The 19,882-nt window shown below is 35.1% G+C and overlaps 1 protein-coding gene across 1 annotated transcript in view; it reads right to left on the reverse strand.

Moving 5' to 3' along the window:
• Nucleotides 1-19,588, reverse strand: part of LOC118445485 (uncharacterized) — a 114,070-nt gene extending 94,482 nt beyond the window's left edge. Inside the window, exon 1 of the mRNA XM_035875063.2 lies at nt 19,130-19,588. The gene's annotated coding sequence lies outside the window, so the exon portion shown is untranslated. The remainder of the gene's footprint in view (nt 1-19,129) is intronic.
• Between the last annotated feature and the right edge of the window lie 294 nt (nt 19,589-19,882).

The raw sequence follows: 19,882 nt of genomic DNA on the forward strand, positions 1-19,882 counted from the left end.
GTCCTAAATTAAAGTTCCGGTAACGATTGTAATACGATATATGTAGATATGTATATATATATATATATATATATATATATATATATATATATATATATGTTATAATCGAATTCGAAAATTTGATTGACGGTAGAATTATCACGATACGACAAAACGATAATGTCCCGGAGCTCACGTTTGTTCCGATTACGTAACCACATAGTAGACTCCAGAGATTAATTAGGAAATTAAAAATGGTTAACTTGTATTGAGTTGCGTTCGTTAAACACACCGCGATGCGGTGTTATTCTTCTACCGATAAGAATAGAAGTTAAAATATAAGAGTGTATTTATATCCATTATGTGTTTGAACATTATTATTGTCGCGTTAACAATTGGCATTCATCGACTGAAATAGCTCGAGTGGAATTTCATCTGTGAAATAAAATTGTTCTATTACTATGCAACGTTTATTTATTTTCAACATACCTCCGTTTTAACAAGGATATGTGTGACAGCTGTTTTACAATATTTACTTCTCGCGTTCACCCTTTGTATCCAAACGACGAATACACGTCGCGCTTTGTCGGTGACAACGAGCGCGTGACAATGTGCACGAAACTTGCCATTTTTGTGTCTCAGTGGAATTCATGATGCTACTGGCCCTTCTCGAGTTCTACGAGGTCACTATTTTATTCGCATTACCGGTCGAATAAAATTTCTCGAGGAAGTTATACGATGGTTCGGAACTTCTCTACAACTTTCTCATAGATGGAGAGAACGTGATGTGTTGTTCAGGAAACTTGAAAATTAATTAAGTTGAATTAAAAGTCACTTGTTTTTGGGAGTTCTCCTGATTAACTTGCTCTATCTATAGTCAAGCGTATGAGTACGCATTTCTATTTCTTTCTGTGTAAATGTATGCAAGCAGGCAGTTAACTTTAATTAGCTTACAGATAAATGTTGGACGTAAAATTTTCCCGTAAAGTTGCTCCAAAAATGTTAACACCCTAGCCGAGTTTCGTCGGTGATGGTAGTCTCGACCTAACCATAATTTACAATTAGGCATCATTCACAAAGTTGTCGTCCAGTTTTCAAGATGATCTCTCGAAAATTTTAAAGCCAAAAGAGAAAAAGCATTGTTACGAATAAAAATTGCTGGATCCGATTTCGAAAAGAATAGCACACGATAGAGTATAAAAAAAGTAGAAAACCTTTTGGTATAGTCCAAGATCGATACGTCGACCGATAGAACGATATCAATAATTTACCAGCCAATTTGGCCGTATTGATAGCGCGAGATTAAATGTTCTGTCTATCGTGCTGCGCTCGATGTTGTCCAAACGGAATTGGAATTCGACCGGTTTTCTCCTCTCCTGTTTCTATCTCTCTCTCTTTTATCTCTCTTTTTCTCTCTCTCTCTCTCTCTTCGATTTGTTGTTCTTTTTTTAGTTTTTATTTACTTATATTCCCGATGAAAAAGCAATGCCTATAAAGCATAGAAGATTAAACGGCAAAAGCGTATTTAAGATGTAAGCCGTTCGAAGTATGAAGCGTTTCGAGTCGAGAGAAAAAATGGAGAATAATTTCTTCTCCAGTGGTACTTCGTGATTGTAGGTACAAAACAAAAAGGATAAAAAACGATAAAAGAAAAAAGAAATAGAAAAAAAAGAGAGAAAGAGAAGTGACGATAAAGAGTGGAACTCGTTTTTATCCTCAAAAGAGAGAAAAAAAGTAGGGTAAAGACAAAGAAAAACAAAAATGGAGACAAAGAGAGAGAGCAGATAGAAAGAATTTAATCAATGAAATCGTCCGGATAGTTGCGTCGTCTATGGTAGGAAATATAAAATACATGACGTCTCATTGCTCGATGGCCAATAAAATAATCGATCATTGCCTCTTTCTCGCAATAAATAATAAACGTGTAAATTTGACGTTTTTATTAAATCATTAATTATTAATTCATGCGTATACTATGGTATTGCGCCAACGAGTAGTACGAGAAATATCGTGAGCAAAAAGACAGGAGTTTATAACACGGGGAATATAATACGAATCTACGAGATGAAAATACGCGATGTCTCGTGATGCATAAATTATAATATTTATCGTACCATCACTTCCCTTTCTATCTCTTTTTCTCTTTATGTTTTTCTCTATATTTCTCTCTTTCATTGACGTGCCTTTAAGCGCAAACTCTTTGTTGATCTATGAGAGAATCGGCCAGCGGTGTATTTGTTTAACGCTCAGTAACCACAAAATCGCTCGCTCGGAACTTGATTGTTGCGTTTCATTAAAATGACCTTTTACAACGGCCTGTTATATAAGCGAAAGTTCGGACCATTGATATTCGCTAAATACTTAGTAGTCATACCTGCGTGTTTCGCTCCTGTCGCTTTCATTATGGATTAACGTTAACAGGATTTTGTAATTATCAAATTACATTCCCAACAGTTCTAGTGTTCTTTCCTTTTTCCTTTTACTTTTTTTCATAATTTCATATCCGATTATATACATACAATAAGTTATTTTGTAGCCGATTAACACTTGATACACGATGAGGGGAAAATGGTAACAAAAAGAAAAAAAAAATAAATAAAAAGAAAAAGAAAAAAACAAATAAGTTAATAATCGTCACTCGGTAAGAAAATATGTTCCACCGTCGTCCTTTCGCACGTAGCACGTTCGAAATAATTGAATTTCTGCTTGGCACCGTGCCCCGCGACCATTCATCAAGCCCCTATCGGAGAGCAGTTAATTGCTATCCGTAAATAACAGTCGTGCGACTTACCACGCAAATGACCGAACTCGTGCACTCCACCCTCTTCGACACCCTTTATTTTCCCGCTATTATAGTCAGTCTTGAATGGTCAGTAGGCAGCCGATAACATCGAATCTTCGAACGAACACACGTAGCAGCTTCGCTAAAGGGTATCCAAACTTTCTATCGAAAGAGAGAGAGAGAGAGAGAGAGAGAGAGAGAGAGAGGGAGAAAGAGAGAGAGGCTTCGCTACGATGTGCACGTACCAAACTCTGGAATTTCTCTTGGTATTTCTAGCCGTGGGAATTTCGCGTGACCTTGTCTTTGGACAACTTCTCAGCACGGAAAACTTTATCCACGTTAAGCACGCTACTACCTTCCCTACATTCTTTCTTCGACATATGAGATATTCATTATACTGCGAACATGATTAATGCATTCCCTTCTTATCCGTTCTGCCAGAGGAACCGTATTAGTCAATTAATTTGGTTGATACTCTATAGATTGACTCCTTTCAGCAATCGAGAAGTGCTTAGCAATTAATTCCTGTCATCTAGTCTCTATCATATAATCCCTGTCATATTATCCCTACCTTATAGAAATTGATATTATGTGTCAAAATTATGTACGTAAAAGTATTTTTAATGTGACATATAAATAAAGTGGGAATGGCATAACACTAAAAACAAGAATGGTTACATCTGAACATCAATTATAAAATTAGTTTTCGAGAAACTGTTTAATAAAACTTCTTATAACAAGTTAATTATAACAAATTGTTAAATGATTATGCATCTTGTATTATATATATATATATATATATATATATATATATATATATATATATATATACAAGATTTTAAAAAATCAATTATTGCAATAATTAAATTAAATTAACTTTTATAGCAGATTGTGAACAATATAGCGAAAGAATGAGAAATAATTTTCTCTATAAAACAATTTTCGTTCGAAGTCTCTATGACTTTTAATCCCGGAGATATTTTCATATTGATAAAAGTAAATAGAAGGCTGGTGTAATGAAACACCGACCTATATAATTTCTTTAAAGACCCATTGACGTTGTGGTCTACACAAATTTCTGGATTTTACGCAAGCTTTTCAGCTGGGAAACGTAAACAGTTTCTTCTTTACTGCTACGCGTACTAGGTGTATATGTATATATGAATTATGAATGTCGATATTTCGAAAGCAATATCTTCGCAAACAAATATCGTAGAAACTTCAAACCAAGACCATTGTAAAGGGTAGATTATTCTTCTTTTTTATACATAATCAAATATTATCGATAGCATCTCTTCTATAAATATTTTCTAAAGATTTCTTTTGTAAGTATGTACATATTCAATAGATTTGTAAAATCTCTTCCGTTATTTTTTTATTTTATTTTTCCTTTACAAGAATAAAGATATTATACAAGATTACAGATCGTTGATCGATAACAAAAAAGGGGATAAAATTGATGCCGAATATCGATAAATTTTTCTTTAATTTCTTTTGTGAAACTTACCAAGAATTTCAAAGATAGAGAATGTTATTGGGAGTTCCATGACAATTTCTTTTCGCGGAACACTTCGTTCTCGATGAAATCGAAGAAAGAAGAAAAAGGACGTTTTACGAGAGCTTTGTGTGAGCTTGGATTTTACGTTGCAGACCTCGTCACAGATACGCGCGAAAACCTTCGGAAACTTTATAAAGGTGTAAGCTTAGGGTATTATCCTGCGAATTGGATTCGACCAGTGAGCTTTATCGAACTTTTATACCGAGCTCTACCTTCTCGTTGGCAAGCGTGCTAATGGTAAAAGAAAAAGAGAAAGATAGAGACAAGGTGATTGAACAATTATGATTCGAATTACTTCGAATCTTACTCCTTCGTAAACGGCTTAGACACACCTAAAACTCGTTAATGTTTTTCTCTACTAGTTAAAACGTTTTCAATTATCTTCGTTGTCGTATCTATCTGTAAAATCTTGTTGAAAAATGTAGTAGAGAAGAAAGAAAATGATTTTCGGGTAAGTATCTCGTATAAAAATTTATTCCCTCTTAAAAATAGTGAAAGAAGTATGTACGTGTCTCGTAGAACTATGCGAAAGTGTTGCTTTTTCAAGAGTCGCTCGCTCCAGTACCACCTTTCAGACCGCTCGAGTACCTCTTAAGTGACACAACGATACTATTCTTAAGAATGGTATTCGCTATCTTCTAGAAATTTGACATGTACCTTAATTTACAGGGAAAAGACACGAAGGAGCTTTTATCAATAAACTACGATCGCACAAATATTTGTTTCCTTTCGTTTTTATATAGCGGCTTGATTCATTTTTCAAATATTTTTAAAACGTCATTAAAAAAGATACCGTTCTTAAAGTGATTTAATAAATAATCGATGCGTTCAATTAGTCGAGTTCTTGAATTTAATATACGACCATGAATTAATAAAAGGATTATTTAAGAATATAGCGTAAATAAAAAAATAAGAAAATAAAAAGAAGATAAATAAAAAATAGAACTCGCTTCGCCGCAGTTTTTATCAACGCTATATCTACATAGAGGATACTCAGACTTTTTTAGGTTTTCACCAAATTAAGATTTTCTTATTTAAACTATGTTACGTCATTTCGAGCATCCTTTTAAACGAAGAGGTCCTCGCAAAGTTTTTAACACAATTTAACAGGAGTAACGAAGTAAAACGAACCGCCTGTCTGAATACACTTTTCTCGACGTAGAAAACTCGAAGTCGCGGGAGGACCAGCTCAGGAGAAACGTCAGTTTAAATTCCCGCATCTTAATTCCAGACTCGATTCGATTTTCAAGAAGCCGAAATTAAGTGTAATTTGTTCGTACGACGATAAGGTGCGATGAGTCGCGTGGACATAAAATAATCCGATTTACCTTGAAACTAACGGTTTTAAACAAAATTATTTTAACAATAAAATTATTCATTATTAAAACAAGACATTTTGAAAAAAGACGTTCCCATAGAATATTATAAATAAGATATAAATATTTCGTTGATAAAATTTCAATATCTACTTTTTATTTTATAATTATTTAATAAAATTACTTAATATATTTATAACATAGTTACCCTGTTATAAATGACGATTCTCAATTTGTAATGAAAACGATTTCCAAATTTGAATATATTATTTGTATAAGTGAATGGGTTTATTTACTTTTGATATGCATACGTTTGTACAAAAATAGAATATAATGACGTTGTTAAAATGGTATTATCGATTAATAAACAAGCAGTGTTGTTTAAAACGTCAAAGTTAAGAGGCATACATAAATCTAGTCCCCTCAGTTTCCTTAAAAGCGTCATTCAGTATAGATGGAAGAAATAGGTGTTGTCGACCTTATAAATTTTCGTAAAATTCTGCTTTTAGATCGGCTATTACAGATTATTATTTCAATTTCTATTGCCGATGGCTTAATGTTATGACACTACGTTAAAACCTTATTTTTATACGCGTTATTAGAAGATACAAGATTTTATGTCTGAAAAGATACTCTAACGACGGTCTTCCGTGCTTTATTACATTTTAAAAAGTAATTCGCAAACGCGTCTTTTCATCATCATCAGGACTTCAAAGCAATGCCGCTAATGAAATGTAACTTGCATGTTACGTATAAAGCGAACGGTCTTCTTTGGTTTCTTTTAGATTACACTGACCGACAATTATTTAATTTGCAGCTCTTTCAAAAAATGATGTTCAAGAAGAAAATAATCTCCTTTTCGATGTGAAATATTATAACGTTATAGTTATTAGAATTGATTTCATGTTTGAAAACTTCCTCTCAACAACTTTCTAAAGTTCTTTTCAATAGGATAGTCAACATGATATATTTGATACCTATATTTTTTTAAATGATATGGACGTCGTTTATTAATCTCTCGGGTTCGATGATCCGTCTCGTCTACTAATAAAATGGATTCTACAAGATTGAGTCGAAGTTCTTCCTTAGAAAGTAGAAGCATCGAGGTGAACGCCTTCGAGTTATCTTGAACGGTTCTCGATCAAAGTCTTCTAGTAAGTTCGGTTTTCCTAGTGCGAAAATCGATTCGAGCATTCGTCATCGGCTGTTAGAGAAACGAGTGGTCGTCATTACTTTTTCCTTGGACCCCTTTTACCTCCTTAAATTTACTTGAAAACGTAGAAAAATTCGTTGTCGTTCTTGTCTTCGAAGTGACTGGATCACTAATGTCTTGGCTGCGTATATCGAAACGATTCTTCTCCATCTCTCTTCCTCCCTCTCTTCCTCGATCTCTCTCTCTCTCTCTCTCTTTCTCTCTTCTCTCTCTCTCCCGTAAGAGCTCGTAATTAATTTGTAACTCCAGCGAGACAGACGTATAGACGGATTAGGAAACTCCAAGCGAGCTACACGTCGTGGGAGAGCTCATTGATCATCCAAAGCATCTCGACTCTTTCGATCCGTCTTCGTAGAACCTACCCTTGTCGATGCTTACTACTCTCCTCAATTTCCTTCTTGCTTTCCCTCCTCTCTCTCTCTCTCTCTGTCTCTGTCTGTCTGTCGGTCTGTCTGTCTATCTGTCTGTCTGTCTGTTTGTCTGTCTGTCTGTCTCTTTCTTCACCTTTATTAACTACTGTATCATTTATGAAGGAAATCAACAAGAAAATTTAGAAATTAATAGTTAATCAAAATATATTTTTAAGTTTATAAAAGTGATATAGAAAATATATAGTACGACGACAAGTGATTCTCGACTACTCTTAAAAACCTCCAATCTTGTAAAAGTAATATGAACTCTCTGTTCAAATATTTTTCTTTTTGAAGTTATTGTTTTGTGTAATCTTCAATGTTCCGCGAATTATTATCTCAACATTTTAATTTCACCTTCGTACATTTTTATTAGAACACTTTAATACCCTTTGCAAAATTTAATAAGATGTATTGAAAACAGAAATTTTCCAGCGATCGAGCAAAAGTTCTTTGTAGAATCAAAGTAGCCCGTTTGAATAGCAGTAAACGTATTATCGATCGTCTGTATTTGGAGCGAATCCCGTACTCTTGGTGAAGAGCCATGGTGGTGACGAAAACGTTTGCCAACACGAATCGTCAAAGTGCTGCCTCAGCGCGTTGACATAATGACGCAGGGTCCATTTTAGTCTCACAGCTGTTCTAAATTTTCAAATCGATTCGCAAGCGAGTATCTATTGTATTATATTGTATTATATTGCAATACTAATACCATATAAAGGTTCCCTTTTAAAAGATAAGCATATATTTTTTGATTTAAGTGATAAAAAATAGATTTTATGAAACTTTCCAGTAATGTAAAATTTAAAAAATGGGTGGAGAGATTTGTCTTAAAGTGAAGGAAAACTAATGTCAATTCTAAATAAATGACATTGACGATAAATTAAATGTGGCCATAAAACTATTCATAAAATTAAGATCACTGAAATATATAATAACGTTCTAAAGGATAATTAAGCATGAGTTTTGACTCCAAAATTTCCCTTGAATGTTTTTACTTGAGATACAAAGAGCTTCGTACGTTGTTACTTCATTGAATATCCTTTCACCTCTTTTTTTCTTCCAAGAATTACTGTAAAGAGTTTTGTCGTATTATTCTTTTTAAACGTTTCTCCCTTTCATTAAATCCATAGTATAGCACATGGAACTGGCAATGGAAAAGTATAGTAAGCGAGAAATCCACGACAACTCGAATCTCGTACCTTCTGGATGCTCTTGCGCAAAAATAAATTTTCGTTATATGAAGCAACAGCAGCAACAGTAACAACCCGCTTTTTTCTATTTCGTTCGTGGCCCGTTTACGTGATTCGTTCGTTGACATGTACAAATCCTCTTACGGTTTGTTAGCATTCGCATAGAAAGTTGCGAATATGTGTTAGCGTGTGAGTGGAAGAGAGAGAGAGAGAGAGAGAGAGAGAGAGAGAGAGAGAGAGAGAGGCAGACAGACAGATAGACAGACGGACAGACAGACAAACAGAAACAAAAAGAGACAGACAGACAGATATAGATAGATAGATAGATAGATAGATAGAGAAAGAGAGAGAGAGAGAGAGGGAAAGAAAGATAGTCGAGCGAGAAAAGGACTGGAAAGGGAGACAACGGACACGTATGAAAAATCCAACGGAAAAAGGATTTAATTCCGTATTTCTCGCCGATGTGATTTAATCCTCTCAGGACCGAACTTTGGCAGGTGCAAAACTTTTATATTATCGAAACGTGATTATTTATATTAAGCTAAAATCCATCCACCAACTATGGATGTCGATAAAAAAGAATATTTATAAGACGATTGCAATTTATATATTCGTAGTTATTTATAAGTATTATCGATTGTTATCAATCGTTTTATGTATTTCGTGATAAAAATATATGAAAGAAAATACATCGAAAAAATTCAGCTTCGTTCAATGAAAAAAAGAGAATGACAAACGCGAAGCCTAAATCCGCGCTCTAAAATTCGCTTTCATTAACTTCATTAAAGTCCACGGAGCGTCAAAAGGTACGTTTTTCTTTCTTCTTTCTTTCTCTTTTTCTTTCTCTCTCTCTTTTTTTCTCTCTCTCTCTCGCTCCCTCCCTCTCTTTCTTTCTTCCTCTCTCTCTCTCTCTCTCTCTCTCTCTCTCTCTCTCTCTCTTTTTCTGTCTCCTGTTCTCCCTCTATGGCGATTTTTCATTGCGTCCAGCACTCCAGGGCCCGTTCATTAATTCGCACGAACGAAATTATAATTGAAACTTTTTTTTTAGCGCGAAATTCCACCGAGCTCTCGCACGCTCGCGCCATTATAACCAGCGCAAAAGTGGAAGAATAATGGATTACCTTAAGTGCTATTAATTTCGTCCGGTAGTAATTCGGAATCGAGTCACTATGAGGTCCGTGCTGTAGAGAAGTAACGATTCGAAGTAATTTCGTAGAGAGTTTATCGGAATGATCGATCGATCGACCGAATGGTATTCGAGTGATTGAGTTAAAATCTAAACTAATTTGCTTTGGATGCACGGGAAATATTTTTGCTGATCGATAGCTATATCCTTAATTAAATGAATGACGATACTCTTTTCATACATTAATCCTTTTATTTCTTACAAGTTCAACAATCGAATCTTACGATGCTACAGAATACGCGAGATCAGTTAACGGTCGATTAATTTCTTTCAGAAACAACGTTAATCTTCACGTTCATCATTCAACATCGATTCTAGTTCGTGTCTCCCAACAACGACCACATTTTTCCTCTTCCGGCTCCACCTCTTCTTCCTCATCCGCCTTCTTTTTACGTTATACGAAGAGAGGATTCTCAACGGTTCGCTGGAGCTGTTGTGACGCGTGATTTATCTGTTATTCGTGCGTGCTGATACACAAGCAGTCGAGCGTGTATTCCCTTTTCCAGTATTCCCTTCTCCACACTCCTCTCCGGTACCATCTTTCTCCTTTTGTTCTCGCGAGATGAGAGAGAGAGAGAGAGAGAGAGAGAGAGAGAGAGAGAGAGAGAAAGAGAGAGAATCGACAGAAAAAGATTACTCATGGGTATATACATCAAGAAAAAAGCCTGCTGATCGTAGCTTTCTACATAATTTGATACTTTAGAGATCTCCATCTTTGAATTAAAAATCCAAATGTCTATTTCTCATACGAAGCAAAAATAATAAGTATAAAAGAAAAAAAGAAAAAAAAGAAAAAAAGAAAGGGACAGTTGAGAAATCGAGAATTTGTAAAAGATAAAGTAAATATTTTCTCTAAGATACAATGTTTCGATTCTTCAAAAGAGACCTGTTTATGATTTGTTTATAATCGAGAAGCTTTGTGTTAAGGAATTTTTTCGATGGGCTCAAGTTGTTTTTCTCATTATATTCTTTCTCCTTTTCACGCGATATGAGAGATATAAAATATTATCTAGAAAGAAGATCAAAGAACAAAAACAGAAAGCTCGGACTTGATCCAATTTGCTTTGTTTCTGTCTATCTTGAAGCATCTTCGACTTTCGCTTTTTATTGTCGATTGCACGGAGAATGAAATCGAGAGAGGGAATGAGAGGAAGAAAGGAAAAAAGAAAGAAGGAGAAATGAAAATAGAAGATATAAAGAAAAAGATGAGAAGAGAAAGAGTCAAGATAGGCGAAGAACGAAACTCACAATGGTGAGATAAAATGGTGATTGATTTTATTTAATTTCACCCGATATACACGCATCTAACAGTTCGCATCACGTTTGTTGCTTGCAACAACTCTAGTGAAACTCGATCATGATTCGCTTAAAATAATCGATTTTCGAGCGATTCGTTTCACGAAACATCGCCTTGAGAGAAAAAGGACCCTTGGTCTTTCGTATCTAGCTATCCTATACTTTTAGTTCTCTCTATTTCTCTTTCACCAAAGATAGAGGAAAAGGCAATATAATAACACGGACTTATTAATCCTTCGCACGTTCTCGTTGTCATTGCAGCGTGTTATGTTCTCCATGTTCAGCATAAAGTATGTTCTCTCGTAAACTTGATATTTTAATAAAAAGTAACCGGCGAGGAGAGTGATAAGTGAAATTGGTATTTCAAGCAGATGGGACAAGTGCGAAAATCGTTTTAAAAAATTCTACTAAAATGATAAGTACTTGAAATAAAATTGTATTTCCACGTGATTTCTGTCACAATTAATTTTGTTTTTCTTTTTCCTTACTTTAAAATGAACGCAGAGAAAATGATTCTGTATTATAACTTTTTTACATAGTCCGTACCAAAAGAACGTGGACGCGATATCTGCGAAACTTGATATCTGTGAAACCGCTCCTGTGATACAGACTGTAATCCTATTCCAGTTTTTAGATAAAAAGCAACGAACAGATGTCATAAACCTTTTAAATAAAGTCAACGAAATGGAAAAGTTTGAAATGAATTAAAAAGAATATCTGACATATTAAAGGAGATAAGCAGAGAAAACATGTTCCGAAGCGAGTTCCTTTTTCGTAACCTCTTTGTTTGACTTTAGTTCACATAGTATATATAAGCCTTCTCTCCTTCTCTCTATCTCACTCACTTCTGCGGTCGCAATCGTGGTGTTTACGAATCGTGGATAACGGATGGTATGAAAGAAAACGAGGGGTGGTTATGGCCGCAAGGGTCTTTCATTAAAATTCTGCAACTTGCAACGGAGAACTCTTCGACCCAAATTTCTCTCCTCTCTCTCTCTCTCTCTCTCTCTCTCTCTCTCTCTCTCTCTCTCTCTATTTTCTTTCCCGACACACACACACGCGCGCGCGCACGCACAAAACGAAATGTGAGCGGAAAGGCAGCAATGGCAGCGCGATTCAAGTATCCTAAAATGTAATGAAGCAGCCGTGGACTACTCTCGCTCTCGAAAAACTTTGCCGCCGGCCGTTGAGCTTTTTCCTCTTCCGATATTAAGGCCGTAGCGAGGAGCGCATAACAATTTTTTCCGTGCGGTTCCTACGTTTCGAAGAAAAGAGAAAGAGAGAAAGAGAGAGTAGAGAAGAGGAACGCGGTCACGATGAGAGTAAGTTAAGAGGTCGTGACCAAAAAAGAGAGAAAAGACGATGATATCGTTCTGGTATCTCTATCGAAAGTTATTTCAACAACTCGAAGAATCGTTGCGGTCCCTTGCACGAACACGTTCACGTATATGATATCGGCTTTGTCTTTTCCATGACGATGACGGCAAACTTTCACGAACGGCTTTTCACCACATTTTTTTTTTGAAATTTATAACTTCTATCGCAGAACTCTCTAACGGCATTTTAGTACAAGTGTTATGAAAATTAATCCTTTGATATGTTATTATATATAATATAGGTAATATATATTATATTACATATATATTATATACATTTATCTATATATTATTACATATAATATAAGTAATATATATATTTTATATAAACGAATTTATAAAATAATTTATAAAATAATAATAAATTTAGAATTGCTAGTCTTATGTATAAACTACAAGTCTAAAATAACAAGAATGTACTTTCCAAGGTTATCGCGTGTATGAACGAAGAGGAAAACCGGTGCAGCTTCTAACTCGCTACTACCGATCCGGCTCGATATTCCATTAGGAGTTTCGTCGATGTTGCACCGATCCCGATGGAAAGGTGTAGGTAGCAGCTGGAAGAAGGTTACCTGGAAGGATCTGAAGGGCGTTACAGGTAGTACATGAGAGCACTTTGCGTTGAAAGCTGCCTTAAAAGTTTTCCCATTTCCGTGTAACGCCATCGCATTCTGGGTCCAACCGGAAATCCGACCACCATGCAATTCTTTGCGGATCGTTGTATCGTCCTGATTCGCTTTCTCTCTCTCTCTCTCTCTCTCTCGGATTGACTACTTGCTCTCTCCCTTTCTCTCTCTCTCTCTCTCGGATTGACTACTTGCTCTCTCTCCCTTTCTCTCTCTCTCTCTCTCTCGGATTGACTACTTGCTCTCTCTCCCTTTCTCTCTCTCTCTCTCTCCCTCTCTCTCGGACTGACTACTTGCTCTCTCTCCCTTTCTTTCTCTCTCTCTCTCTTTCTCTCTCTCTCTCTCTCTTCTGATACCTTCTTCACTTTTTCTACTTTATCCTAATCACGCCTCGTTTCAAAAGAAATCAGATAAAACTTTCTGTACATTTACCAAACTCGTAATGCGTTAACAATACGAGTGAATGTGTGGCAACGTGACCATTGTGGCATCGAAAACACGAAATAATTATTTTCGAAGTAAAGTATGTGTTAGTTATACAAGTATTTGTTAGTAATATTCTATCGTTAACTGCGTAAATAGATCGCATAGCTACATTCCTAAAATAACTATGTCATTTTGAAGAGTAAATTCAATGCAAATTTAGTTAAATCCATACTTTTGCGTAAGTAGTTTTTAAATAAATGCACTTTATTAAATAAAAATATAATCTTATACATAAATAATTTTTATCTCAATTAATATTTAATGTTGAGACAGAGAGAGAGAGGGAGAGGGAGAGAGAGAGAGAGAGAGAGAGAGAGGAAGGGGAAATACGACAAATGAAAGAGAAAAGTCGAAAGGATTTGCTTAACCCTTCTAAACTTTATTTCACTAGGCAAGATTGATTGATTCTCGGCACCACCCATCTTTTCTTTCTTCATTTTTTTTTCTTCCTTCTTTTCTGCCGACGATATTTTTCATTCATCCGCTATAAGGTACCTAGACCAAGCACATTTTCAGACTTGCTAAGAAACGTGCCGGAGTTGTTCGCCGTCTTAATTCTTCCCACGCTCGGCTTGCAGAACATAATTATGTAAAAGTCTTCCACAAACTCCCCTCTGAAACATCCAACTTCGTTTACGTAGTGACCGTGACTAGCTGGCACAGAGGCATGAACAAAATTTCAAGCTTGCTAACCATGTACTGTATATCTAGTGAAGAAGAAAAAGAAACTTCTCTCTTGTATTTAATATGGCTGGTACTCATATAACATGTTTTACGTTATTGAATTGCCAATCAACGAATTGAAATGATTCTCGTTTTGCATTACGTCCAATATGTTTGTGAATCCTATTGAATAATTTGCTTTTAACGACACTATGTCATAAAGAACGAATTATATGTTGTGTATTCAATGTAACAATCGTCATGATTATTCAGGTACTTCTGATTCTGTGACAAAAAATACTTTAAATAAAAGGTCATCAGTGCTCGATTGAAAACTAATTATAAAGGGAAATCTTGCAAAAATACTATTTTGTAGTTAGGTTAAATTGATTTTTTTTTAAATAACACGATATAACTGTTTTTATGCATTATTGTAGATAATATTGAAATAAATTCAATGATATAAGACAAAAATATATTTGTTCAATAATTTCTTGAGAATATTATTTCTAATTAATATTTGGCGACAAAGTATTGCAGAATAATATTAGTGACTTACATCTTCATAAGGAATATTAAAAACTTATCATATTAAAAATGATTTTCTCAACAAGTTATTGAACAAATATACGTTTGTTCTATATCATTCAATTTGTAAATGATATGGATATATCGTGCGATTTAAAAAAATTAACATGCGGATGATAATAACGAAATCAATGTTTTGTTGAAAAAGTAGTATTTTAAAAATCTTTAATTTTGCAATTTGTAGACTATTCAACATTGATGACTTTTTGTTTAAAGCATATTTTGTCACATTACCGGACGTATCTTAAATGAATCGTAACAACTGTTACGCTGAACAACCAGTATATTAGATTAAAAAAATCAAAGTCACTTTTAGAGAAATTACACATATGTCGAGTTAATAGTATTCATTTTTGCATAACTTATTTAATTTCCTACAAAAGAATCAAATAAAAGTGACATTGTCGATAAAACTTTCCTCGAGTAAAATTGAGATTTGTTTTATCGAGGAAATTGATTCTATTAAGCGATCCTAATACCAACTGTCTTCTTGTTTGAGTATTGGAAGTAAATAATTGGATTAATTTTTCGATGAAAAATACTTTAAGTGAGTATCTTTCTGGTTAAATCACATCAAGGTCGATATCACGGTCAAGTGACAGCTTCGAAAATATATTATATCTATTTCTTACTTTTCCTTTTCTCTCTCTTTCTCTCTCTCCAGGGGAACTTTAGAAGAGAAAGATATAGAAAAAGAGAGAAAATAGTTTTGTAATCGATGATACTAATGATATTATATTACAGTAACTCTTTAGTGAGTTGAGTTGGTTCGTAAAAGTGCGATAATAATACATAGACAAAATTGGAAAAGCGTGACAATTTCAATGAATAATTTTATCCTGAAAATACGTTGTTTCGCATTTTTCCATCAGTCTGATTATAAGCATGATAGCTAGCGTAAAATATGCGTTTTTTTAGCGTAAATCTATCTCACACTTTGTAAATACAACGACGAAACAAACACTGAAACAAATATTAAAAAAGGAGAAATTCGAAGTCCTTCGTTCGAAGAATAATTTCGTACGAAACTTTATATATCTATCACGAGTCATGGAAAGACTATTCTTCTCTTTTTTTTCCGTTTGTTTTCACTTGAAATGCCATCTACTTTAGGAGATACTTTTTTACATTCATCTACTTAAATTATCCATCGGGCTTTATAACACTCACATTTGTGTGTCGTAACATTTCCATTAAATATTACAATGTCGTGTACTATCGTATGCATTTACACAGATATAAATAGATATATATACACTAGAATATAGGTATATTAATACGTGTAGATATAGGAGCGGCGTACGTTTGAGAAATTATACAAATTTATATCCTCGTGGTTGCATATCTCAACAGTTCCATTTAACGTAATTGCCAACGAGGTAGAAATGAGAGAGAAAGAGAGAGAATACATGCGTACGGATAATTTCATTTCGAAAGCGTCTACCGTCAACGATTTTTTACTCTATATTATTTATCTTTCCTGCCAGATGCAGAATTTTGGCGGCAACGATGTTAATGCTAGAGAAGTATAAAAAGAGAGAAAAAGAGAGGGAAGGAGATAAAGAGAGAGATAACGTTTGTTACGAGATTATACGACAGCACAACGAACGACCACTGCAACTTCCGCCTACGCTTTCATTGCCGAATTCAATAAATATATGCTGTGTAGGTACGCGATATAACGGGCTAGCACCCTCATCGAGAGCTACTATCCCACTCTCCTCTTCTCTTCTCCCTCATTAGTTCGATATACGTATATTTCGACGCGTCCATTTATTCGAGAATGCGCAGCGAGTCGTGCTATGCGTTCATCGCTTCGTTTAGAAATTGCGGCAGGAAATATCGCCGAGTGATTTTGCGCACGTGGATGCAAACGTTGTACAGTACGTGCTATCGTCAGTGACCGACAATTATTAACACCAATGACACTTAACGAGACGGAAATGTCTACGGTAATACTGAAATATGTTTCAACACTATCGATTAATGTAACCGAGTTGATAAGAAGTCCAGATTAGCTTAAATATTAAATTATATTTTACTATATGAATGTGTTAAGAAAAAAAATTGTTTCATTTTTCAATTATTTTTGTTTGTCTTCTTTCATACTTCTATATTTTCTTATGTTATTAGCTCATATATCAAATATCAAAGATTGAAATTTATTTTACAAACGAATCGCAATTTATTCTTTTTCGAGCACTTGATTTATCGACGATACGAACGTTAAATATACGATCCATCTTCACTCATTTCTGCTTATTTACAGCCAGCATTTCAATTTATATTTGATGAAATAAAACTTGATCGAACATACTCTTCTTTCTTCTAGTTTATTTAAAAACATAATGAAACGTTTCATTTCCGTCGATAGTAGTATCGATAATAATAGTAATAGTAGTATTAGTCATAATAGTTTCTGTTCTTTGAGAGATTTAACCCAGTGCACGTTTGAGAAAGCACACCGTGTGCAAGAAGTAAAATGAAATTAACGATTATTTCTGCGCCAACATAAGAACTCAAGAAAGGACGAGGGAACCAATGAGAATGTAGACTAATAGAGATTAAATTCTCGCGAAGAAACGCTATAAAAAAGAGAGAAATAAAAAAAATAAATCGAGAAAATAAATACATTGATAAAACACATACGTATGGAATCTTAGTACAATATGTAACGTGTTTAAATTTGAAAAGCTCTTTCATTGTTATTATGAAAAGTTTATTCTAATGAAAGTTATACTCGTTTATCATAAATCGAATTGATTTATCACATCATTCATCGATCATTTTCCTAAATAATTCCATTCGTTTTTCCATTCGTTTATCTTTTTATCCATCGGTCTATTATTTTACTTCTTTAGTTTTTTTACGACGACACGATGATAGATAAAAGAACGAAAGTGAAACGATTTAGTTGAACGACGACTTTACCAGGCGCTTTCTCTTATTGGCTTTATCGAAGTCCACGAGACGCTTCAAGCTTGCAATTTTGCTCCTCAAACAACGGAAAGACTCGGAGTTAATATTTTATCCCTCGCGGTCTTTAAATAAGGAAATCGATTTCGTTGATGCCGAAAGCTCGCGATTCCATTATATTCGAAGTCAATTCAGCTATGAGACGAGACAGAGAAAGATTACACGAGAGAGAGAGAGAGAGAGAGAGAGAGAGAGAGAGAGAGAGAGAGAGAGAGAGACTCATTTCTGGTACTTCGTTCTACGACGAATGGTAATGAATACAATAGTTACGATTCCTTTTCAACACATCCTTTAATGTCGAGTGTTTGTCCTATTGATTTGATCTACCATCCTTTCTTTCTATTTCCCTTCAAATGTTAATGATAAAAATTTACGAGCAATTAATAATAACGACGAATATCAAGAAATGACGAGTCTCATTTTATTTACGAGCAATTTCTTGAATAAGAATACCCTGTTGATTTTGTTATAACGAAAATCGAATAATCGAAGGAAGTAAGGCAGTTACGAAGAGCAATAGGAACGAGTTACGTCAATATCGTCGTACACGTTGCTTATTGAATTCCTATTGATGTGGGTGCATTGTCGATGTAAGGGGGTGTTCTCTCCTCTCTCTCTCTCTCTCTCTCTCTCTCTCTCTCTCTCTCTTCGAGAAGTTAACACAAGTCGATGAGCGGAACGAGAGCTGCATGGAACACGCTAGAGGTTTGTGTCAAAGGCATACCAGCTGGAACGTTGGCCTTCGAAGTGGCCGGATTTCGAAAGCCCATTACCTTCGTATTTATCTCTCTCTCCCTCTCTCTCTCTCTCTCTCGATCTCTATCTCTCTCTGTCTCAACATTCAACCCGAATTTAGCCACTCACATCGTTTGAAGGCTACGCTCGCAATGTGCACACTGGAATTTCATGTCTCCGAGTTAAATTGCAACGAACACTCGAGACAAAAGTTACTCTTTCTTCTCAAACTCAGAATACGAGAAGACATAGAAGAAAAAGAGAGAGAAATAGAGATAGAGAGAAAGAGGGAGAAATAGAGATAGAGAGAAAGAGGGAGAAAGAGAGAGAATGAGAGAAAAAGAGAGAGAAAGAGAGAAAGAGAGAAAGAGAGAAGTAATAGAAGAGACCGGAAGAGGAAACGAGAAATAGAAAAGGTGTGAGAGTTACTTCAAGAGAGAAAGAGAAAGAAACAGGGAACTTCTTTTTTCACTCCAACGTCGAGTCGGGATTGCGTTTCAATTTAATTCCATTTCGGCTGCCTCGTTAGACGATTCTTTTGTACCATAAATTGGATTTCCTCGTGCCCAGGCACTACAGTGAGAGAGCTTTCCTTGTCCCTTATACCATATACCTTTGATCCTACTACTACGCATGATAAGAAAAAACTTTGTCTCTTCCATTCTCTCTCGGTCGTACACTCTCATATTCTTTGTCTGTTTTTCTCTCGTTTACCCTGTTGCAAAAGAACTGTATTTGCAACTTACCCAACCAAAAGAAGATCGAGGAGACTTTGACGTTGAAAAGATGAAAGATCCGGCGATCGGAGGAGGTGGAGGCGCAACGATCGAATAGAGTGTCCCTCTCAAAGCCACCGGATATGGCGCTCGGTTTGCTTACAAAACATTTCCGGTTAGCGGGAGACGCTCTGTTTCTTTCATTTCCGTTTGACTCCTTTCTCGAATATCTTTCTTCTTATTTTTTTTCTTCTGCTTCTTTTTGTTCCTTTTCCTTCTTTTCTTTTCCTTTATCTTCTTTTTCTTTCTTTTCTTTTTCTTTTTCTTCTTCTTTTTCTTCTTTCTTTTCTTCCTTTTCTTTTTTATTCTTTATCTAACTCACATATTTGTCACAACTCACATAGAAAGGAGATATCATTATTATACCATAAAAAATGTAGAAAAAGACATTGTGCGTATTTGTGTATATAGAGAGAAATATCAGGAACGACTCGCGATACGTGTTGCCGTAACGGCGACTAACTCTTCAGGCGTAACCACGCGACTCGAGCTTTCATTGCGCAATTGGTTTGCGCATTGAATACAGACCGTAAGAAAAAGTATGGCCGTGATATTTTCCTGAAAGTCACGAACTTTGTTTGAAAATATACAAAGTGTCTCACAAAATGAGGTAGAATATTTCCTGAATTATTATACTCATAGAAAAACTGTTTGTATTAACGATAATAAAAAAATTGATGAGGTAAAACCTCATGTGTAATATTCCATTTTATCCGTTTTATT

Source organism: Vespa mandarinia, chromosome 2 (assembly GCF_050613455.1).
Source record: "Vespa mandarinia isolate Hongniang chromosome 2, ASM5061345v1, whole genome shotgun sequence".
NCBI lineage: Eukaryota > Metazoa > Arthropoda > Insecta > Hymenoptera > Vespidae > Vespa > Vespa mandarinia.